We start from the raw sequence: 25,589 nt of genomic DNA, 5'->3' as shown, positions 1-25,589 counted from the left end.
GGAGTAGACCCCCACCAGGTATCCCAGGCACAGGGGATCTGCACTGGGAAGATGAATCTCTATAACATTTGGTTTTGAAAACCAGAGGGGCCAAACTTCATGAGTTCTTACAATCAGTGGGGCTTAATACCTGGAACTTTAAAAATCAGCTGGTTTAGCTCTGGGAGAGCCAGAGGGCAACGGAAACTGAGTCCTTGCCCTTAAAGAGATAGCATAACAAATAGCCCCACCGAGATACAGCATAGAAACAGCAGTTTGAAAAATGGGGTATACGGGAGGGAGATTTGTTTACTAATCTCAGAGCAGGTGCTGGAAGGGCAGAGATCTTTGGAAGACTATTCCAAAAATTAAAGAGCTGATGGGCACCGTTTCCTTCCCAAACTCCCAAGTCTAGATACACAGACATCTGCCAGAACCAGTGGAGCACCAACACTCTCCACCTAGCTTGTTAATAGCGTGCCCTACTCCTGTACTTTTCTGTAGACTTAACCCTCCTGGACTGGGCAGGAATTTTCTCAGGCAGGTGCAGTCCCCTCCCATAGCAGACTGGCAAGGGCCTTGCTGGTACCATGTGTCCCACCCCCATCTTTTCCTGCAGACGTTCTCCTTCCAACAAGTCCTTGCCAGGAGTACATCCAAAGTGGTGCCACAAACTTGCCAGTGTGTAAGCAGCCCCAATAAGAACCAGTACCACCCCAAAGTGACTCTTGCCCTGGTGAGAATGGAAGATAACCACACACACCAGTTTGACTTCAGTCTCAGCAGTGGGTTGGGGTCAAATATCTGGTCTGACTGTGGGCCCTGCCCACCAATGAAAGCTTTTAAGGCACAACACAGGGAAAGCACCTTGCAGTTTGCTGCTACTGCATCTCTGGTGAGTACCTGGTCTGGTTCAATTCAAGCTCAAGGTGGTCCAAGACTGGCCCACTAACAACAGAGGGACCAAGCCCTGCCCACAACAGGCAGAGAGAGCCATTACAGATGACTAGTGGCAAACGTGAATCAGCCACAACATGAGGGCGCTCAACACACATAGGAGACACCCCTGAAGTACTGGATTCTGGCAAACAGGGAACACTGAACTGTAGGGCACTATAGGACCTCTTCTTTGTGAGGCCACTTGTTCAAGAACAGATGTAGCTGGTTTTTCTAACACATAGAAACAGACAAAATGAGGAGACAGAGGAATATGTCTCAAATGAAAGAACAGGACAAAATCACAGGAAGAGAGCTAATGAGATAGAGATAGGTAATGTGCCTAATAGAGAATTTAAAGTAATGGTCATAAGACTGGACATGAGAAAAGAATGGAAAGACCTCAGTAAGACCCTCAATAAAGAGATAGAAAACATAAAAAAGAACCAATCAGGTATGATGAACTCAATCACTGAAATTAAAAATACACTAGAGGGGATAATAGTAGATTAGAGGAAGCAGAAGAACAGATCAGTGACCTAGATGAAAGAGTAATGGAAAACAATCAAGCTGAAAAGGAGAGAGAAAAAAATAATAATAAAAAATGGACTAAGGGGACTCAGTGACACCACCAAGTGTAATAACATTTGCATTATAGGGATCCCAGAAGGAGAAGACAGAGAAAGGGGGGTAGAAAATTCATTTGAGAAAATACTATCTGAAAACTTCTCAAATCTGGGGAAGGAAATAGAAATCCAGGTTCAGAATGCACAGAAAGCCCCCAACAAAATCAATCCAAGGAGGTCCACACTAACACATAGTAACTAAAATGGCTAAAAATAGTAATAAAGAAAGAATTTTTAAAGCAGCAAGAGAAAAGAAAAGTTACATACAAGGGAAACCACATAAGGCTATCAACTGACTTTAGCAGAAACTTTGCAGGCCAGAAGAAAGTGCCATGATATATTCAAAGCACTGAAAGAAAAAAAAAACCTGCAACCAAGCGTACTGTATCCAGAAAGACTATCCTTCAAAATGGAGAGATAAAGAGTTTCCCAAACACAAGTTAAAGGAATTCATGACCACTAAACCAGCCCCATAAGGAATGTTAAAGGGGACTCTGAGTGGAAAGCAAAGACCATAAACAGGAGTAAAAGAAGTAGGAAACACAAAAGCAGTAAAATTATATATATATTTATATAGATCAGTCAAGGGAGTCATAACATAAAAGGATGTAAAGTACTACACCATGCACTTAAAACATGGCGGGGGGGGGGCAGGGAGAGGAGTAAAAATTTAGTGCTTTTAGAATAGGTTCAAATTTAAGAGACAATCAACTTAATATAGACTGCTATATGCATAAGATGTTATATATAACCTAGTGGTAACCACAAATCAAAAACTGGTATTATATATGCAAAAAATAAAGAGAAATGTTTCCACATATATCACTATAGAAAGCCAGCAAACTCTGAAAGAAGACATCAAGAGAAGAAAGGAACAGAGAAGAACTACAAAAACAACCATAAAACAAATAAAAAAATGGCAGTAAGTACATATTTGTCAGTAATTACTTTCAATATAAATGGACAAAATGCTCAATCAAAACATAGGGTGAAAATCAAAACCTCAATGAGATACCACCTCACACCAGTCAGAACGGCTAAAATTAACAAGTCAGGAAACGATAGATGTTGGCGGGGATGCGGAAAAAGGGGAACCCTCCTACACTGTTGGTGGGGATGCAAGCTGGTGCAACCACTCTGGAAAACAGTATGGAGGTTCCTCAGAAAGTTGAAAATAGAGCTACCATACAATCCAGCAATTGCACTACTGGGTATTTACCCCAAAGATACAAATGTAGGGATCCGAAGGGGTACGTGCACCCCAATGTTTATAGCAGCAATGTCCACAATAGCCAAACTGTGGAAAGAGCCAAGATGTCCATCGACAGACGAATGGATAAAGAAGAAGTGGTATATATACACAATGGAATATTACGCAGCCATCAAAAGGAATGAGATCTTGCCATTTGCAACGACATGGATGGAACTGGAGGGTATTATGCTGAGTGAAATAAGTCAATCAGAGAAAGACATGTATCATATGACCTCCCTGATATGGGGAATTCTTAATCTCAGGAAACAAACTGAGGGTTGCTGGAGTGGTGAGGGGTGGGAGGGATGGGGTGGCTGGGTGATAGACATTGGGGAGGGTATGTGCTATGGTGAGCGCTGTGAATTGTACAAGACTGTTGAATTACAGATTTGTAATTCTGAAACAAATAATGCAATATATGTTAAGAAAAAAAAAGAAGAAGATAGCAGGAGGGGAAGAATGAAGGGGAGTAAATCGGAGGGGGAGACGAACCATGAGAGACGATGGACTCTGAAAAACAAACTGAGGGTTCTAGAGGGGTGGGGGGATGGGTTAGCCTGGTGATGGGTCTTAAAGAGAGCATGTTTTGCATGGAGCACTGGGTGTTATGCACAAACAATGAATCATGGAACACTACATCAAAAACTAATGATGTAATGTATGGTGATTAACATAACAATAAAAAATTTAAAGAAATAATGCTGCAACAACAACAACAAAAAACATAGGGTGATGGCATGGATTAAAAAAACAAAAACAAAAACAAAAGACCAAACTACATGATGTCTACAAGAGACTCATTTTAGACTTAAAGACATATGCAGATTGAAAATGAAGGGATGGGAAAGCATTTATCCTGCAAATGGAAGTGAAAAGAAAGCCAGGGTAGCAATATTTCTATGGGACAAAATAGGCTTTAAACAAAGACTGTAACAAGAGATAAAGAAGGAACTATATAATCATAAAGGGGACAATTGAACAAGAAGATATAACAACTGTAAATATTTATGCACACAACATGGGAGCCCCCAAATATATAAAGCAGCTAATAACATAAAGGAAGTAATTGATAATAATATAATAGTAGGGGACTTCAACACCCCACTTACATCAATGGACAGATCATCTAAACAACATGAACAAGGAAACAATGGCTTTGAATGACGCATTGGACCAGATGGATTCAACAGATATATTCGGAACATTCTATCCTAAAACAGCAGAATACACATTCTTGTTAAGTGCACATGGAACATTCTAAAATATATTACATATTAGGCCATAAAATAAATCTCAACAAATTTAAAAAGATTGAAGTCATACCATGCAACAATGCTATAGCACTAGAAATCAAGCACAAGAAAATATCTGGAAAGAACACAAATATGTAGAGGTTAAATAACATGCTATGAAATAATGACTGGGTCAACCAATAAATCAAAGAGGAAATAAATTCATGGAGACAAATGAAAGTGAAAAACAACTTCTAAAATCTTTGGGATGCAACAAAAGCTATATTAGGAGGGAAATTTATAGCAATACAGGCCTACCTAAAGAAGCAAGAAAAATCACAAAAAAACCCATAAAAAAACTGAACCCCAATCTAACACATAAAGGAGCTAGACAAAGAACAAAGAAAACCTAAAACTAGGAGAAGGAAGGAAATAATAAAGATTGGAGCAGAAATAAATGAAATCGAAACTAAAAAAAAAAAAACAAAAACAATAGAATAGATCAATGAAACAGGAATTTTTTTTTTAAATTCTAGTATAGTTAGCATACAGTATTGCATTAGTTTCAGGTGTACAATATAGTGATTCAACAATTCTATACATCATTCATTGCTCCTTGTGGTAAGTATACTCAATCCTCTTCACCTGTTTCAACCTTCCCCAACCCCACCTTCCCTCTGGTAAACATCAGTTTGTTCTCTCTACCTAAGAGCCTGTGTTTTTGTCTTTTTTCTTTGTTCTTTTTTTTTTTTTTTTGGTACATTAAATCCCACATATGAGTGAAATCATATGATATTTCTCTTTCTCTGACTGACTTATTTCCTGAGCATTATACCTTTGGATCCATCCATCCATATTGTTGAAAAGATCAATAAAATTGATAAACTTTTAGCCAGACTCATAAAAAAAGAGAAAGGACTCAAAAAGGACCAGATAAAGGCACTACTTAAAAAAGAGAACTACAGGCCATTATATCTGATGACCATAGATGCAAAAATGCTCAACAAAATATTAATAAATCAAATCCAACAATATATTTAAAAAAAATCATTCACCAGGATCAAGTGAGATTTATTCCTGGGATGCAAGGATGGCTCAATATTCACAAATCAATCAACACGGTACATCACCTCAAAAGAGAAAGGATAAAAACCATATGATCATTTCAATAGATGCTGAAAAAGCATTTAATAGAGTACAACATCCATCATGACAAAAACTCTCAACAAAGTAGGTTTAGATGGACTCTACCTCAGCATAATAAAAGCCATATATGAAAAAAATCACAGCAAGCATCATATTCACTGGGGAAAAACTGAACTTGTCCCCTAAAATCAGGAATAAGACAAGGATGTCCACTCTCATCACTTTTATTCAACATAGTACATAGTCCTAGCTGTAGCAATCAGAAAAGAAAAATAAAGAAAATGCATCCAAATCAGTAAAAGGAAGAAGTAAAACTTTCACTATTTGTAGATTACATGTTACTATATATAGAAAACCCTAAATACTCCACCAAAAAACTACTAGAACTGATAAATAAATTCAGTAAGTTTGCAGGATACAAAATCAATATACAGAAATCTGTTGCATTTCTATACACTAATAATGAAGTAGCAAAAAGACATCAAGGAAACAGTCCTATTTATAATAATAAATACTAAAACAATAAAAAAATAATAAATACCTAGGGATAAATAAATAAAAAATAAATAATAAAATACCTTGGGATAAACTTAATCAAGTAGGTGAAAGACTTGTACTTTGAAAACTACATTGATGAAAGAAATTGAAGATGACACAAACTGAAAGATATTCCATGCTCATGGATAGTGAGAACAAATATTGTTAAAATGTCTATACTACCCAAAGCAATCTACAGATTTAATGCAATTCATATCATAACACCAACAGCATTTTTTTTTACAGAACTAGATAAAACAATACTAAAATTGGTATGGAACCACAAAAGACCATGAATAGCCAAAGCAATCTTGAAAAAGAAAAACAAAATTAGAGGTATCACAATCCCAGATTCCAAGTTATGCTACGAAGCTGTAGTAATCAAAACAGTATGGTGCTGTCACAAAAACAGACACATGGAGGGGTGCCTGGGTGACCTAGTTGGTTAAGCATCTGACTCTTGATTTCAGCTCAGGTCATGATCTCAGAGTTGTGAGGTTGAGCCCCGTGTCAGGCTCTGCACTGAGAACGGTGCCTAGTTAAGATTCTCTCTCTCTCTCTCTCTCTCTCTCTCTCTCTCCCTCTGCTCCCCCCCACTCACACTCTGCTCTCTCTGTCTCTCTCTGGAAATAAATAAATAAAATATTAAACACAAAATTGACATAATTATCAACAGAACAAAATAGGGAGCCCAGAAATGAACTCATGATTATATGGTCAGTTAATCTTTGATAAAGGAAGCATGAATATGCAAAGGGAAGAAGAGATTCTCTTCAACAAATTGTGTTGGGAAAAGTGGACAACAACATGCAAAGGAATGAAATAGGACCACTTTCTTTCACCATACAAAAAGATAAACTCAAAATGGATGAAAGACCTAAATGTGAGACCTGAAACCATAAAAATTCTGGAAGAAAGCACAGGCAGTAATTTCTCTGACATTGGCCAGAGCAACATTTTTTTTTAATTTATTTATTTGACAGAGAGAGACACAGCGAGAGAGGGAACACGAGCAGGAGGAGAGGGAGAGAGAGAAGCAGGCTCCCCGCCAAGCAGGGAGCCTGATGCAGGGCTTGATCCCAGGACCCTGGGACCATGACCTGAGCCGAAGGCAGATGACCAACCAAATGAGCCACCCAGGTGCCCCCAGAACAACATTTTTCTAGATATGTTTCCTGAGGCAAGGGAAACAGAAGTAAAAATAAACTATTGGGACTACATCAAAATAAAAAGCTTCTACACAGCAAAGGAAACAATCAATAAAACTAAAAGATAAACTACTGAATGGGAAAAGATATTTGCAAATGGCATATCTGATAAAGAATTAGTATCCAAAATATATAAAGAAGTTATACAACTCAACGCCAAAAAACCAAAATCCAATTAAAAATGAACAGTAGATATGAACAGATATTTCTTTAAAGAAGACATACAGATGGCCAACAGATACATGCAAAGATGCTCATCATCACTAATCATCAGGCAAATGCAAATCAAAACTACAATGAGATATCACCTCACACCTGTCAGAGTGGCTAAAATAAAAAACAAGAAACAACAAGTGTTGGTGAGGATGTGGAGAAAAAGAAACCGTTGTGCATTTTTGGTGGGAATGCAAATTGGTGCAGTCATTTTGAAAAACAGTATGGAAGTTCTTCAAAAAATTAAAAATAGAATTACCATATGATCCAGTAATTCTACTACTGGGTATTTACGCAAATAATATGAAAACTCTAATTTGAAAAGATATATGCACCCCTGTGTTTATTACAGCATTATTTACAATAGCCCAAATATGAAAGCAACCCAAGTGTCCAAGGATAGATGAACAGATAAAGAAGTGGTATATATACATATGATATATATGTGTATATGTATATATATTATATATAATATATATAATATGTAACATATAACATATATAATAGAGTATTACTTAGTCATCAAAAAGGATGGAATCTTGCCATTTCCAACAACATGGATGGATCTCAAGGGTAAAATGCTAAGTGAAGTAAGTCAGTCAGAGACAAATGCTATATCCACATGATTTCACTCATATGTGGAATTTAAGTTACAAAATGAATGAACAAAGAGAAAAAGAGACAAACCAAAAAACGGACTCTTAACTATAGAGAACAAACTGATGTTAGCCGGAGGGGAGGTAGGGAGGATGGCTGAAATATGTTAAGGACATTAAGAGTAAACTTATCACAATGAACACTGAGAAATGTATAGAATTGTTGAATCACTATATTGTACAAAACACTGTATGTTAGTTATACTGGAATTAAAATTTTAAAAATGTGAAAAAATAAAAATAAAAAATAAAATGACATTTATTTCCTGAATATAACTTGGGTTTGTTTCTGGACACTATTTTTTCCCTTTATTTTATTTTTTTTATTTATAGTAGCAAGGTTCTTAAAATTATCCTGAGTTTTTCTTAACAGCATAGTGAGGTTAATAAACTGTTCAGCCCACTCCAAAATTTGTATATACCTATCTAATTTACTAGTGCATACTTAGAATTTTGTGAAGAGGACATTATATTTTATTTAGAATCATAAGAAGATGCTGTAAAACAGAGCAATTAATATCTGATATCAACAGTAAATAGAAAAATTAACCTGAGAAAGAATTTTTGTGATGCCACATAAAATTGTCTTAAATTTTATATGATGATGATGATGATCCCAATTCCTTGTCTGCCTTCTTTCCCATACCTCCAGCAATGCAAAAGTTAAAGAATACCTCATAGAACTGGAAGGAAAAAAAAATCTGTTGAGAAGATTAAAGCTGGTTGGGGAGGAAGGATGCCAAGAATTTGTTATCCAAATTCAGAATAATTGTTCAGAATAATTGTAAAATAATGGCACCTAAAACATCTGAGAGGGAGTGGAGGCCTTTTCTATATTCTCCAGGAGTAACAAGATTGTCACTTGTCCTGAGTCTAAGCTGGGTATAGTCTTTATAATATGTTAATTAATTTTATAAAACTTTTTGATTTTACTTTGTTAGTGCAAATGGATGGAGGCAAGCATGTTCACAGTTAGCAGTGTTCAGTTTTAAACAAATAAAATCCATTTGTCCCTCATGTAAAGGAAATGCTCAAACTATTCCCAGGCTTTGATGTAGCTCCACCCCTTATATAACCTGCTTGAATTTTTCAGTTTTGATGGTTTTATTAGGTTCAAGTAACTGTATTGCTTGAGTTTTTTTGATTCTCTTTGATAAAATGGTGTACTAAAATTGGGTTTCCTAGAGTGACAGAAAAGTGTTAAGGTAAGTGTCCTGACACAGATATTGATCTTGGGCAACCTGTAAAAATAGTAAGTGGTTTGAAGCCTGGACTGGCAGTGGCCTCTGCTAATTCTATCCTTGAATTTGTGGGCATACTTTTAAGAGCTGTTGACCAAAAAAAATGCATCTTTAATCTTAGAAAAATTCAAAACTAAATGGACTTGAGTATTAACATTTTAAAAATTCAACATTAACTGTGACTCTCTTCTCCCTTTATAATCGATTTTGGCATTTTCTCTTTATTGTTTAAAAAATCTATTTTCTCGTTAGTACCAACATGCAGTTTGAAAACTAGAAACATGATAAGAAAACCCCAAATGATTCATGGTCTTACTATAAAAAGTGAAGTGCTCTTAAGTAATTTACGGTCTAGGAGTCACATACATTTTTCTTTTAATGTTTGTGTCCTCACTAGGAATAAATTGTAACATGTTTTCCATTTTTTTCACCTCTCTTTGTGAACTGTAAATACAAAAATACCACACCACATCTGCCCCCTCTGTGCCCCCACCCTCAAAGATAGGCACGTTCACATTTTTTCTGTGACTTAGGGGCCAGTTTAAATGGCATCTTCATTTCATTGATTATTCAGATAATTACTTCTATAAATAAACTTAGCCTCCCCAAGCTCTTCATTTTTTTAAAATGCCATTTGTAACTTTGTATTTTGTGTTTTACTTATGTATCTATCTTCCCTATTACATATAACCTTCTTGAGGATAAGGCATTAGTCAAGATTCAATTCCTTGTAAGGGATAAAGTTGTAGCTTAAGCAAAACAAGATAATTTCTTTTTAATAAGATCACTTCTCAGAACACTGAGAAATCTGACAGGCTTCAGGCATGGCTGAATCCAGCAGCTCAGGCTCTTTCTCTTCTTCTCAGCTCTGTTCATCCCAATTTGGCCTCATCTTTCTTACAGACATTTTTTACACCCTTTTTACTGAACAATTCATTTTGAAAGGATACTTCTTTCTTGATAAATATGGCAGAAAAGTCCCAAATAAGACTCTTACCTGTCTTAGATAATTTATCCATCCTGAACCCATCACGCTAGCCAGAAGACAGGAACATGTTGATTGGTAGGCCTGGGCCATGTGCACTATCTTGTGGCTGAGTACACACAATGGAAGAAATCAGGAAGGGATGCAAGGAATCCAGAGATATATGCTAGTGACGGGATCCTTATTTGATTTGCCTTTGGGCACTCTATGTTCTCAGATGGTGCCTTGGCATCTATTTGGTAAGTACTCAATAAATATTTGTTAAATGAAACGACCATATCATTAATTACTTTCTACCCAGTAGTGGGTGAAGAGGGGAGCATTAACATTTTTTAAGATATTTTGAGCTCTTTGAGATCTGTTAACATAATTAAGAAGACTAGTTTTGCCGTTTAGAATTGTTTCCTAAAAGAGTTTCATTAAACTGATTTTACATAAAGGCAAAGAAAACTTAAGGCGAATAGACACCTGTCTATACTGAAAAGTAGGGAGAGAAAGAGGTACTTACCTGGGACTTTAAAAAAAAATGGATAGCTTCTATTTGCCCCTCCTGATTCCCCGTTCACCTGCTCTGTGTCTGGGGAGGCTGATCTGTAGGATGGCATCACTAGCTCCCTTGCCCTTTGGTTTTTAGTGGGGTTTAGCTAATGGGAGGCATCTGCAGAAAATCAGAGGGCAGGAAGTGAGAAGGGCTGGGTGTTTGTTCCTCTAACTTCAGCTTTGCTAGGTCATTGTGGGTTGGCTACAAGTCTCTTCAAAAAGCCATAGTTCATTTCATATAGCTACCTCTCTAGATTTTGATGATTTCTTCTTTTTGCCACTTCAGGCTGAGGGGTGGTAATGGCTACCAACTGCACCATGTTGGTCGTTCTAAAACCCTTTCACACTTTTATAAATAGTCTATTTGCTGGTGGCGCCTGGGTGGCTCAGTCGTTAAGCGTCTGCCTTCGGCTCAGGGCATGGTCCCAGGGTCCTGGGATCAAGCCCCACATCGGGCTCCCTGCGCAGCGGGAAGCCTGCTTCTCCCTCTCCCACTCCCCTTTCTTGTGTTCTCTCTCTCGCTGTGTATCTCTCTCTGTCAAATAAATAAACAAAATCTTAAAAAAAATAGTCTATTTGCTGAATTCTCCTTAAATTAGTCAGTTAGAGTATGCTCTATGTTTCCTGTTGGGTCGTTAATACTTGCCTAACCAAAATGGAATACAGACAAATAAACAATAAACAAAACCTACAATCTTTAAAATGTTTACTTTATGGGGTAGAGTGGGGAGGAAGACAGATCGGTCCTTGACAAACCTCAGTCTTCATTTTTTGTAGAATTGTCCCATTAAAGGTGTCCTTGATGGCCATTCTCATGGAATTTTATTGGTATGAAACCTTTTGTGTTTCTTTTTGAGGAGTAACACTATTCCAGGCCCAATAGTCAGTTGGTATTTATGAATTTTAATCTCCTGAAAGCTAGAGTTTTACTTGTAGAGACAAGGCTGACATAAATCCTTTGGCCCTCTACTTAGGCATAGGTTTTTAACTAATGAATTAAGGAAAAGAGCAGGCAGAAAAAAATTACTTCATTAATCATCACTGCATCAAAACCAAAGGATCTAGCTGGACAATTCCACTTGTGTGTGGCTCAAGTGACAAAGCATGATTAGGGTTTGAAAAAAGAAGTGTTTCTCTCATCCCAATTAAAGTAAAATTAATATTAAGATATTTCAAATGGATTTCTGCAAGCATTGTTATCAGCTAAGGAGCTTCATCATGTTCTTTGGTTTTAAAGTGAATTACTTTTGCAGTGAAGGTAAAATGTATTATTCTCCTTTCACTGTGACATTTACTCCCAGCCTGTTTATACCAATGCAGCTGCTGTATAAGTCAGTGCTTTCTCTTTTTCTTTCTTTTTTCTTTCTCTTTTCATTTTAAAGGCATATATGTGAATCATCTGACCCAGGTTGTACACGAGCTATACAGCATATGGTTGGGGTAAAGAACATCGTATCTTTTGTTCAACAGTTTTTGTATTTCTTTCCAGTCTTTTGCTTCCCTGGTCCTCAAATAAGGCTAATTACAAAGAAAAAAAAAAAAAAAGGTGGGACTGGTGGAGAGGGAGCCTTTAAAACCATTCCTTTTGCAGCATGGAACAAAAGAAAGTACCAAGGGCATGGCTGGGCCTCAACAAAAAAGAAAAGAGAAAAATCACCTAATGAGGACGTCGAGATAAGTGCTTGTGAAGAAAACTGGCAAAAAAGAGCTTTTAGTCTAAAATCCATAAATAAGTGTGCATCAGATGGGTACTAGAACATTTTTAACAAGATAGGCCATGAAAACTCTATCCTTCTATGCAAGAGCCTCAAAAAAAAATGTCCTTTCTTTACAAGATATTTTTCTTTCAAAAATTAATTTAAAAAGAAATACTTGAGAATTAAGATGTTTTATTCATGTCTCTGAATCCATTATAGAGTGGATACCATATAAAGAGTTGTTTTTGAGACATAATTATCAATGCTGCGGCTTCTTAGGGGTCAAAGGCTTTGTGCGAGTATAGGAAGAAGTTGTTCATGGAGAAGGGCCGAGTACAGGAGATTTTGACCTTGGAGGCTCCTGTTGCGTTTTTATTTTTAAAATAGGAGAATAAGCAGATACATCTGAAGTTTTGTTAATTCCATGTGGCTCTGCTTTCTGTCTTTCCTGATACGTCTGAGCCTTACCTTGGGTGCTAAAGCAATAGAGGTCAGAAGTTTGAGGCTAAATTAATTACAAAAATACCAAAGAATCATAGATATTCAGAGTTAGAAGGACCTTAAATTACCTACCTCCATAAAATGTAAGGGTGGCAAAAAAGAAGTCCAAGGTGAGAGGAACCCTTACGACCTTAGAAGGATTTAATTTTGTTGTGTATTTGACCTGACTGTATCTACCTGTAGTTTATGTAAAGAAGAATATAGGAATGTATGTCATGGCAACCGTGAGATTATGCTGTCATATACATATACATATATACACATATACGTATTACATACATATATATATTATATGTATATATAATAGTGCTGTGCTAGATGCAGGACTTAGTTGGTTGATCTAAAGATCTTCTTTCCTTTTTTTTTTATTTTGCCACTTGGTCAGGTAAACACACACATTGTATACATATGAAAATGTACTTCCTTTTTTTCTCACTAATCATCTCTCACTTTAATACGATGATAAAAATTATAATCAATTTGGCTTTATCTTTTCTTTCCCATGATTTTCATACAGAAATGTTTTTATCTTTTATTTTGTATCTTATTATAAATGAAGACTTTACATTCTTCCATGGGGTTTATTCACTTCAAAGTCTTAAGCTCTTCTCCTGCTGTTGAACATGAGAGGCGGTCTTTTTCTCGATATTATAACTATTGTTCCTCCTTTACTCAGAACCCAACAATGGCTCCACACTGCACTCAGTGAAAACCCAACATGATTCCTGCTTATGCACTCACCCTAAATGCTGATCCTCGTTGCCCTCCTCTGCATTTTCTTTTTCAATAGCACCAATAACATTCTGACATACTATAAAGTATCCTTATGGCATTCACTATTTATTATCTGATTCTCCTGAGAGCTGTACATAGATCTTCACCTTTTTCAATCCCAATGCTCCCCAGGCACCTACAACACTGTCTCATACATGGGCCTCAGTAGGCTCCCCATAAAAATTTGCTAAACTGAATTGAGCTCTAGACAAGAAAAGCTCTAAACCTTTTTCTTTGTTGTATTGTTTTTTCAGGGTAAATCCTTTGGTACTCTGAAGAGCCTAGCATAAGAGGGTTTTTGGTCATAGAGTATGAACATTTTCATGATTTTTTAATAAAAGTTGCCAAATTATCCTATAATCACCTTTGTTTTTATTGCAACCAGAAATATATCAATGTACATATTTTTCCACATTCTAACTAGCTTTAGATTAAAATATAAATGTCTTAGCTAGTATGCTGAGAGCAAAAATATGGCTAATTCTTTGTTTTAATATGATTTTTTCCAATAAATATTGTTTAACATCTTTATATTTAATCAGTTGATATATTTTATAATTTCAATATACATGCTGTTACATATTACCTAAGTTTAATATTTGATTACTTATATTTTTCCGTGTAAAATATCCACTCATTTCTGCGGCTCATTATATTTTGGAGTTTTGGTGAGATTCCTAATTGTGCGTACCGGTTCTATGTTATATTCACTAACCTCTTTTGTTGTTCTAATATTTCCTTATATTTTCCTCTTACATGATAGTAATGCAGATTTTCACTTATGGAAACATTGAAAATGTTGCATTTTTTTTTGCTGCTTGCATTTTTCTACTATTTCAATTATATGGAAATTAACCATTTTCTGTAGCTAGGATGCATTGATATTTGAAACTTATTGTTAGGTCTTTGTTTCATAAAAAGTGGTCTGTAGACCAGCGGCTATCTATTGAATAGGAATTTGCATTTTCATAAGATCCTTGGGTGAGCATGCACATTAAAGTTTGGGAAGCACTGTCTTAGGTAGCCTCTCTCATCTCTTGAAATTAAGAGAGTGATTTGCTGTGTTGGAAGCAGTGATGGGTCAGATACACAGCTATTACCTGCTTTTGGTTGTTCCACCAGACAATGCAGCAATCTTTTCTAGATTGTTGGGCAATCTAGAATTTTCAGAATTATTTAGAATAAGTATCTAGAATAATCCAGAATTTTCTAGATTGGCCAATCAAGCACCCTGGCTTTGAGGTCAGACAGACTTGGATTCAAATGATGCTCTATTATTTATTAACTATATTGGCCAAATCATTTAACTGCTCTATGCTCACTTGTCTCACTTGTAAAATAGAGACAAAAATAGTACCCATTTGAGAGGTTACTCATGAGAATCAAATGAGGAGATATTTGCAAAGTGATTAGACACTGGCTGGCACATAGTAAGCATCAACAAATGTTAGCCATCAGTATAATTATGATCTCATTGCAATCCTGAAAACCTATACTGCCCTAAACAATGGTTCTCAATCCTCTTAAACTTAATTCTGCAAAGATTCTGTGAGTCCCCTGATATTCAGAGATTTAAACAAACCCCACCTAGAAATAAAAGAGAAATAAAAGGGAAATAGTTTATAACAGGTCAGTTATGGAAGTTCAGGCGTGACTATACAAGGAAACATAAAAAGTATTCACATGTTTACTTAAAATTAGAATCCACACAAACAGGAGTGCTAAAACACCAACTGTCTAAAACCGGCAGTTCAAATATCAGAACCAGGACCACAACTAGGAACACGATTTTTTAAAATGGTTAATATCTCTTTGTCAAATTGTGAACAAAAGAAAGGACAATCTTCCATGGATTTACATGGTAGGTACATTCCTAGAAATGTCAGTGAGCCTAAAAATTGTGCAAAATATAATTTATGTTAATACATAAAACAGAGTTAGGTTCTGGGGTCAGATAATGAAGATAGTTTATCTTCATGAAGATCTGGTGTGATACTAACCTGTGCCCACTGCTGGACAGTTCTTCATTACATGAGACTTTTCTGCATATCACTAAGACGAGTAATGCCTTCCAATAATTGGGACAACCAAACATGCCCCCACAAATTTCCAAAAGACCCTCAAGGAACACTGTTTCTCCTGCTGAGACACATTGCCTCATTAAATGCAGGGTTCTTTTCTAAATATGGTATCTTTTTGTCTTTCATCATTGTAGCTGACAACTAACATAACCTGTATACTATGATATAAGAGGGAACATCCAAGAAATAATTACCACACTTGTAATTTTAGGTAAAAACAGACAGAACCATGACACAACATAGTTATGCCTGAACCCAGAAGTAAATGCCTTTCAGACTGAGTGACCCACAGTGGAGGGATTAAAACTTTTTCCCTCTCCTTGACTCTGGAGATACTTTCAGATACAATTTAGGACATTTTAAGTGATACTGTGACACTACAAATTGTAATTGACTTTCAGGGAACAGAATTCAGCTTTTCAATGCCTCCGAGGTATGAGATCTTACATTAATACACACTTTGTCGAATCTGATTGCTTAATTAGGACCCAGAGTTCCTGTGATAGTTGGAAACTTCTGGGTTTTTTTCCCTGGCAAAAACTTCATGATCCACACAATTTAATGGTGAACAGTTCAAGACTGCAAAAGTTATTAATGCATTTTTTATGGTGCTATTAACATAATTAAACACCATGACAGATGTTCATCAAGCAAGTTTCCAACAGCAATTATTTGTTTATTTATTTATTCATCCTCTAAGATTATAGTAACAAATTCAAGAAGGAAAAGTTTGAGGAAACAATTGAATGATCTAATAAAAGTTGTAAAATGAAGTTACTCTAAAAAGTCGACCAAATGAACAAAAAAATAACTACCCTGTATTAACCTCTGTTTTATGTATATCTCTCCTTTTCTACTTTTGGTGTGAAAGCATTTATGAGTTACATTCAGAGGGTTCGATGCATCTTAATAAAAATTCCCCAATGAGCTATTTTGTGACAGAAAATGTGAACTTACCTGTCCCCTTGGACAAGCTTGCTTTTTCAGAACTTGGATCTCACTCAAATATTTATGCACGTAATTGTTCCTGGTGTCTCACCTTTACAAGGAAGTGTGGCAGAATAGCCAGCTTTCTGGCTAAATTTTATGCTTTAATAGCACAGAGTTGTTGCAACAAAGGGATTTCTAGTCATAGACACCGTTCCTCAGCATCCCTGCAGCTAGGTGGGGTCACATGACTGAGAACTAGCCAATGGAATGTGGATGGAAGAGAGGTATACCCCTTCTTGTCCTGACCCATTAAATCCTTGGAGCATTGTCCATGCTTTTATGTCTCATCTGCTATCTCAGTACCTTTATGGGAGCCATGTATAAAACACAGCAGAGACTCCACCACCCACGTTCCTGAATCACTAGGTGAAGCAGTGTCCCCTCCCTCTTCCCATATATTTGACTTTACAGAAGCCAGAAATACACATTCACAGTTTTAAGCCAATGGAATTTGGAGTTTTATTTGTTACAGGATCTAGTATTACCTTAAGAAGTTCACTACTGTGCACACGAATCCTAGAGGAATATCTGGCACATGGTAGGCCCTTGATGAACCAATGAAAGCATGCTCCCCATCAAAGGGCAAAGAAAAATGCCATATAAGCACAATTCCTTGGTCTTCTACGGAAGACCTTGGTCAAACAGACCAAATCAGAAATTATCTTAAAGGAAGAGTAAGAAAGACTGTGAAGCAGGTAATGCCACCTGCTTGTATAATCCCACGGGGTCAATATTTTCTTATGTGACTTTAGGGATCAGGAGAGAATCTGATAGGAATTCTAAGTCATTGAGGAGCCATACAAATAATAGTTGTATCAATAGTTTCTGTGAAACTACTGCAGTTTCACAGAAAAGCTGTCATGTAAATTTGTGTGAAAATTAAAAAGAAAAAGTCATGTCATCTCTGTGAGATAACTCTGGGTAACCACCTGCCACATGTAAGAAAACATGCAATACTTTTGCCCCTATGGCTAGTTGAGGAAAAGCAACCCCATGCGACCATTTAAATGTACTTATACTGTGAGAATAATCACCATTATTTATGGAGAGCTTCCTTGGCCAATATCCATGATTATGACAAAATTCTTCATGAGAGATTACTGTGTTCCATTCAGCCTGATCAAAGATGGGTTTATTTGATTATGCCAACATTTGCATGCATGTACATTTTCTTATTTAAGCTTTTACATATTATCATTCCCCATCTGACATGTGGGGTAATGGAGGCCCAAAGTTGTTGATGAATTAATTTGCCCACAGGCACCCAGCTGTGTGCCCCTGCCATGCTTTTCATTCTCTACTCATCCCTTCCTAATATCCCTGGGTCTCATACTTCCGTTGTGGCTCCCAGCATCAACCACCAGATCATCACACAACCCCTAGTGTAACATCACAACCAAACTCAGATAATTAATTCAGGCACAGTACACCTGGGTTTGGAATCATTTCCTTTGGATACTTGCTTTGTGAGGTCACTCAAACTGCAAACAGAGCATCCCTGTTGGGATTGCTGTTTTCTAGTAATCAGTTGTTTTCCTTTAGGCATGGCTTTCTACGTCGTGACTCTGTACCTTAGTTTTTTTTACCTTTTTATCTGGAGATTCACTACACATTGCAAAGTTGTTCACTCTATAGCTCCAGCTGGGTTCCCTAGAGATGTCTATCTTCCCAGTGGGGCCCCAGTCACAAATCCCTCATGCTCTATCCTCTAAAAAACAGTCTTTCCTACCAGGGTCATCAAACTTTTTTCTGTACAGGGACAGATAGTAAATATTTTAGGCTGAGTGGGACACACAATGTGTCACGGCTCCTTGACTGTCTTTGTGGTGCCAAAGTAGCCATGAACAATTTGTCAGTGGGTGTGGCTGCATTCCAATAAAACTTGACAAAAATGGTCTGTTGGTTAGACTTGGCCCATGGGCTGCATTTTGCCAATCCCTATTTTATACACATATCATTTACTATCATTAGATTTCATGTTTTCCCTGACATTTGTTTAAAAATTTTCCTGTTTGGAGCCTTGATATGAATATCTAAAGAATACATACTCTGTCAGGTTATTTTAGGATTGTTAGAATTCACACATACTCTGCTTGAAAAAAAATTTGTGTAAGGAAACTTTGGATTTAAGACATGTCCTAATGAAAAAAGGAAAGAAAGATGATTCCTGACAAGGAGTAGAGAATGCACTAATGTGAGAAAATACAAAATTAATCTTGGATAACTCATATTGAATAATTGATATTACATAAAATGAAGGTATGAGAGATGTACTGCATTTATTTATTCACTGAAAATGTTAATTTTATCTCTTTGCTCCAGGCTCTGGGATTACAATGTCAAAAAGACAAATGTTGTCCCTGCCATACAGAATTTATGTTTTAACTGGGGAGACACACGTTTGACAAATAATTATCATAAAAGGTGAAGTATATATGGGCCCGGTAAGTACAGGTTGAAACAGGAGTTTAGCTAGAAAGAAGCAACTGGAAGGGGTATAGGATTTGAGGAAAGTGATGCTAGTGGAAGGAGACTGACAAATGGCTTTGGAATTTGAAGAAGAACAGAACGGTTGAATGTGTATCTACAAGGCTTTGAAAGGCTAATGGCAGACATTGAGATAGGAGTGACAATCAAAGGATTGGGAGGGTTTTTGTTGTTGTTGTTGTTGTTGTTGTTGTTGTTTTTAAATGTATTTTTAATGACCTTTCAGATTAACTGGGGGGCAGGAGGGGGTAAACAAAGGATGGATGCAAGAGCTTTAACTAGGTGGCAACTCTAAATGAGGAGTATGGTTGTGTTAAGGAAACAATAAGTAACTCATCTGCCTGGGGCTTGGAATGAAGGAAAGAAAGTAGCTGGAGCTAGGGTGGGAAACAGGTTAGAGCCAGAGGGTGGGAGGCTTCGAATGCCAGGATAAGGAATTGGATTGACTTGAACCGACTGGGTGAGACCTGAGCGGCCAAGAGCAGGGTCTGTGCCAGGCAAGTTTCAGGAAAATTAGAAGAATTAGAGGGGGAAGTTCTGGAGGCAAGGAAAATAGGTAAGAAACTCCATGACTAGTGCAGGTAATACAGGGCTGGGAGAAGAACAGGGTTATGTTGTCTTGTGAATTTGCTTCCTTCCTCCATAAACTCCTTTGAGTTAAGGGCAGCATCTGTTCAGCTGCCTGTGGCACAGTGTTTAATGGATGAAGAACAGCACCGTATTCACTGGCTGCTGACAATGTCTCTCCTTTGCTCTGCTATGTTTTAATTATGTTTGACATTCATCGCACACTATTATCCAGCGGAAGCAAATTGAAGAAATGCAGCTTCATTTGAAGTCAAACAAAAGTGAGGACACATGTAATTATATAGTAATATATTATTACTTGGAAGCTATTAGATTTGTAGGTTTAATATACCTGTGGCTTCCCAACTACCACTCCACTCCCATATCTTGCCTTGATTCAATTTTAAGAAAGCCTCAGCCCACAGTTTAATTACAAACATCCAGAACAAAGAATCCAAAAACAGTATGAATCAGGAGAAAGTAGTAGTTTTTGTTATGGAAAATTTCAAATGCTGAGGCCAGTATAATAAACTCCATGAACCCATCATTCCATTTCTATAATGATCATCACATGTTTCATTTTTAACCCCACCTACTTTTTACCCTTCACCCGCAACCTGGATTATTTTAAACCAAATCTCCAGCATCTTTTTATTTTGACTACACATGCTTCAAAAATGTATCTTTAAAAAGATAAACTTTTTTTTAAAAGCAAAGACATAATACCATTATAATGCCTAAAATAAAAACAACAGTAACTTTTCCATATATGTAGTCATGGTTTAAATTTCTCCATTTGTCTTATAATTTTTATTTGATAGTGGTTTTCCTTTGTTGTTTTTCAAATTAAGTAGGAACAAGAGCCACACATCGAGTAGGTTGATCTATCTTTTATGTCTCATTTATTTATAGTCTTTCATTTTTTTTTCCCTGCTTGCTATTTATGTATTAAAGAAACCAGGTCATTTGTCATGTCAAATTTCCCACTTTCTGGATTTACTGATTAGTCATGAGTTACATGTTAGTCTAGACCTGGCTTTTCAATAAACTGATAATCAGACCTAGAGGCTTGGTCAGATTTGGTTTTATCTTTCTTTGCAAGAATATTTATAGGTGGTATTGAGTTCTATTGTGTTAAATTAGAGGCATTTAATGTTTGGTTGTCCCTCTTTTTGGTGACGTTGAAAGAGACAAATGGGTTCATGTGATGTCAACTTCATCCAATTATTATGAAATTCTCTGTCAGTTATTTTAAAGTGAAAGTTTATAAAGGAAAAATAGGAGACATGCTCAATTTTTAAAAATATTTGCCTATTATTAGGAAACTTATGGATTAAGAAAATGATGTTTCAATACATTGAAATAATATTTTTGAAATCACAAATTATTTCATCTTTGCCCAAAAGGAAATCCCTTCAAGTTGGTTTCTCTTTTTTCCTTCTCTTCTCTTCTTTCAACTTTTCTTCAGTATCTTTGATAGCTTCCTTGCTTGTTTGTTTGATACTAACAATATACAATTTCAAAATAACCATACCACTATTACTACTAACAATATGGCTATTAAACATAGTTTAAAAAATAAACAAAAAAATAAACATAGCTTGATTTCCTTGCAGTTCTTTTTGCCTTTAGGATATATCACACTAAGCATCCTTGCTTTCTGGCATGACAAGAGGGTGATTTTAGGTGAATCTGCTCACTCTCCCAGTGTCTGGGAGATAAATTTATAATATATAATTGATATGTATATAAAATAACGTTTTATATATATATAATTAAAGTCATCAAAATAATTTTTGGGTGGTTAAGCCTACAACTATGTTTATTTATTTCATTTGTTTTTATTTTTTAGGGATTTTTAAAATTTTGGTATATTAGTCAAGGTGCTCCAGAGAAGCAGAACCATTAAGATATAGAGAGATATATATAAGCGATTTATTATAGGAATTGCCTCACACAGTTATAGAGGCTGAGAAGCCCCACGATCTGCCATCTGCAAGCTCTTAGAGAACTAGGAAAGCCATTGGTATGATTCAATCTGAACCCACAGGCCTGGGAACCAGCTACTTTCTAGAATCAGCTACTTTTCTAATATGCCTTGTATCTCTCTTAGTGAGAAATGGTATTTAGAAACCATAACCTGGGCACTAAGGGTGTTTATTGCTACAGGGCCAGTTGTTGTTTCTAGGCCTTATCAAAAGACAGAACTAAGAAATTTTTTTTCAAGAAAAAAATATCATGAGTTCATAGTAGTATTTCCAATATAAATTTATAATTTTTATTTATTTGATTTTATACTTGTAACTCCTTTCTCATGTGCTGTAGATCTTAGTTTCTAATAAAAATATAATTTTTCTTTGTTTGATACTAACAATATACAATTTCAAAATAACCATACCACTATTACTGTTACTAATATGACTATTAAACATAGTTTAAAAAATAAAAAAAAAACATAGCTTGATTTCCTTACAGTTCTTTTTGCCTTTATGATATATCACACTAAGCTGTATAATTAAATTTATAATATATAATTGATATGTATATAAAATAAAGTTATATATATATAATTAAAGTCATCAAAATAATTTTTGGGTGGTTAAGCCTACAACTATATTTATTTATTTCATTTGTTTTTATTTTTTAGGGATTTTTAAAAATTTGGTACATTAGTCAAGGTGCTCCAGAGAAGCAGAACCATTAAGATATAGAGAGACATATATAAGAGATTTATTATAGGAATTGCCTCACACAGTTATAGAGGCTGAGAAGCCCCACGATCTGCCATCTGCAAGCTAGAGAACTAGGAAAGCCATTGGTATGATTCAGTCTGAATGCACAGGCCTGGGAACCAGAAGCTGCTGGTGAGAGTCTTGATCTGAGTGTGCACCCCTATGAACCAGGAGTCTGAGGGCAGGAGGAGATGGATGTCTTAGCAGACACTGGGAGAGTGAGCAAATTCACCTTTTCTCCACATATTTTGCTCTATGCAGGCCCTCAAAGGACTGGATGCTGCCCACCCACGTTGGGGAGGGCCATCTGCTTTACTCAGTTCACTAATTCAAATGCTAATCTCTTCGGAAAATATCCTCACAGACACACCCAGATATCATGTCCTACCACCTATCTGGGCATCTCTTAGCCTGCTCAAGTTGACACATAAAATTAACTATCACTTTTGGGTTAATTTGGTTTTTTATTACATAAAACATTTACATGGGCCCAAAGACAAAAACTATAAAACTAATTGATTCAGGGAAGTATAGCTTCCATCTCTTTCATCTTCACCTTTTTCCCTCCTGATCATTATAGATAAGCACTTACATTTATTTTTGGCTTATTTTTCCACTAAAAACACAATTTTTAATTCCATTTTTATATACTTTTATATTCCTTTCTTTAAAAAGATGTACTTTTATATTCATTTTTTTTCTTAAAAAAGCACATACTTTTATATTCTTTCTTAAAAATGATAGTATGTATGCATACTATGCTGAAGAGGACAGTGTTTAGAAGGCTATAGAAGAAAGTTCTATAAATCTGAAGTTACTACTCATAAAAATAATTTGTTATCTTTATCATTAAAAGTCAGATCTATTTAGTATAAAATCATCACTATGTTAACATAGATCTAGTAGAGAAAGTTACTTCAAAATAAACTTTGTTAGGCTAGACCTTTGTAATGTATGAAAGAAAACACTTTGCTCACCTAATGATTATATATTCAACATTTACTATGTGCCAGGCACTGTTTTAAGCACTTTCCAAATGCTTATTTAATCCTCATAACAACCCCATAAGGTAAGTACTATTATTAACCTCATTTTAGAAATAGAAACCAACCAGGCTGCCATCTTCCAAGGTCAAACATTTACCTTGTATTCTTTTGTTTGCTATAATAAGCAACATTGTAATTAATTGTAATTAAAATAAAATAAAATAAAATAAAAAATAAAGCATTGTAATGAATAGTAGACATCTTTGAAGACAAATTTTAGTTTTCATCAATTAGTAGTTCCCTACAATGATGATTTATCTAGGTGGGATTTCTGAGTTGAAAAGTAAGCATATATATTTTATTAAGTAGGCTCCATGTCTAGCATGGATCCCAACGTGGGGCTTGAACTCACAGCCCTGAGATCAAGACCCGAGCTGAGATCAAGAGTTGGATAGACACTCAACCAACTGAGCCACCCAGGTGCCCTGAAAGGTAAGCATATTTTAGAGTAAGTATTTTTGAATTTTTTTATCTTTAGCTCAAAGAAGTGAGAAGGAATCCTTTTGAGTATGTGGATGGACAATATATCCCAATGGGTTTTTCTGTTTTTTAAATTTAACCCATGAAGTATAAGTTGCATACAATAAAATGTATCCAATTTAATTTGTATGATTTGATGTCTTGACAAATGTATATACCCATGTTATCACCCCCACAATCAAGAAATAGAGAATATTTCCAGCACACCCAAAAGTTCCCTTGTGCCCATCTGTACTTCCCTTAAGTTTTGAGAACAGATTCCTTTTACTTGTGTTCTGTTTAGAGGGATAAATAAACTTTTAGGATATAGGACATCTCATTCCCAAATGAACTATCTCTAGGCAGAAATAAATTTTTATACTTGTCTGTTTTCTTTTCTACTAGAATCCATGTCAGAAAGCATTGACTTGCAGCTATCAATATTAAAAGCTGCTTTCACTATGTGAACTGAAAGCTGACATCCATTGTGCTGTTGATACCAAGACAGCAAGTCTCATGTCTCCTGGATTACTCTCACCAGCCCGTCCTGCCTTTTTGGATATGTATATTTGACTTTTATTTAAATAGAGGGAAACATTCAAATAGCTATAGCAGCCTGTTTCCCTGAGGGAGTGTTATACATCTGTCCAAAAGATGGGGAAGTTCAGTTTTTGAATGATTAGGAAATTTCACTTTTAATCAAGAGTATGAAAGTGAGTTCTACAGACATGACCAACTAGATTAGCATGTAATCATGGAATATTAAAATTTTAAATTTGGAAAAAAATTAAAAATAAAATTTTAAATTTGGTATCTATTTGCTAGGAAAATAAAGACCAAAGTGCTTAAATGGCTTACACAGGTCATACCATTTAAGGTACAACTGGGATTAAAACCTTTACTAATGGGATAAAGTGCTTCTCCCCAAATCCCAGCATGCTGTCCCAATTTCATGTTCTTTTCATGGTATCATGCTGCCATTTCATAGTTCTCCTCCTTAGGCATGACTGTTCCCAGACAAAATTATAGATACTGTATTCATCATACTATGAAAAAATTCTCTTGGCCCACACTTTTGGTATCACTCAGATATTAGCTGCAAGTCAACATTATTATACTCAGGCTCATATTTACTTGGTATAACATACATCTTCTCAAACAGCATGCTGCTCCAGATGGGGAAAAACACATGCACAACATCTCTGAAAAATCTAACTCTTGCAGCCAATTACCGTAAAACAGAGCCACCCAATCACCAATTAGAAAGGGAGCTGCTGTATGCTTTATAGAATGTTCCTTGTGATAGTGTGGGAAGTCCCACAAGATAGTTTGAACTATGTGACCTTAAAAACTAGTGACATTTTCTATTGTGAAAGTATTTTTTTCTATTTGTAAAAAAGAAATATAACAGCAATAAAACAATAAATGAATAAGATAAAATTATTCCCAATATTTAAAATTAATTTCCACTGTTAATATTTTGGTGTAAAGTTTTCCAAACTTACAAAAAATATTTCAAATTTTTGGGGAGGCTGTGTGGCTCAGTCGGTTAAGCATCCAACTCTTGATTTCAGCTCAGGTCATGATCTCAGGGTCATGAGATAGAACCCCATGTACGGCTTTGCTCTGGGCATGGAGCCTGCTTAAGATTTTCTCTCTCTCCCTTTGCCCCTCCCCCACACTGCCCACCACTCACGCTCTTTC

At 35.9% G+C, this 25,589-nt stretch overlaps 1 long non-coding RNA gene across 1 annotated transcript in view; it reads right to left on the bottom strand.

Moving 5' to 3' along the window:
• The window catches only part of LOC148165069 (uncharacterized), a 54,016-nt gene extending 43,390 nt beyond the window's left edge, over positions 1–10,626 (bottom strand). The window contains exons 1-2 of the long non-coding RNA XR_015767805.1: positions 10,520–10,626; positions 10,024–10,120 (exon numbers count right to left, since the gene is read on the bottom strand). This is a non-coding gene — a long non-coding RNA (uncharacterized LOC148165069). The remainder of the gene's footprint in view (positions 1–10,023; positions 10,121–10,519) is intronic.
• Positions 10,627–25,589: the final 14,963 nt, after the last annotated feature.

The sequence above is a fragment of the Eumetopias jubatus genome, unplaced genomic scaffold (genome assembly GCF_037043125.1).
Source record: "Eumetopias jubatus isolate StellerSeaLion01/CBP00866 unplaced genomic scaffold, mEumJub1_p1.0 scaffold_1, whole genome shotgun sequence".
In the NCBI taxonomy this organism is placed as follows: Eukaryota; Metazoa; Chordata; class Mammalia; order Carnivora; family Otariidae; genus Eumetopias; species Eumetopias jubatus.
The sequence above is the reverse complement of the archived record's forward strand: the minus strand, read 5'-3'. Positions and strand labels throughout refer to the sequence as shown.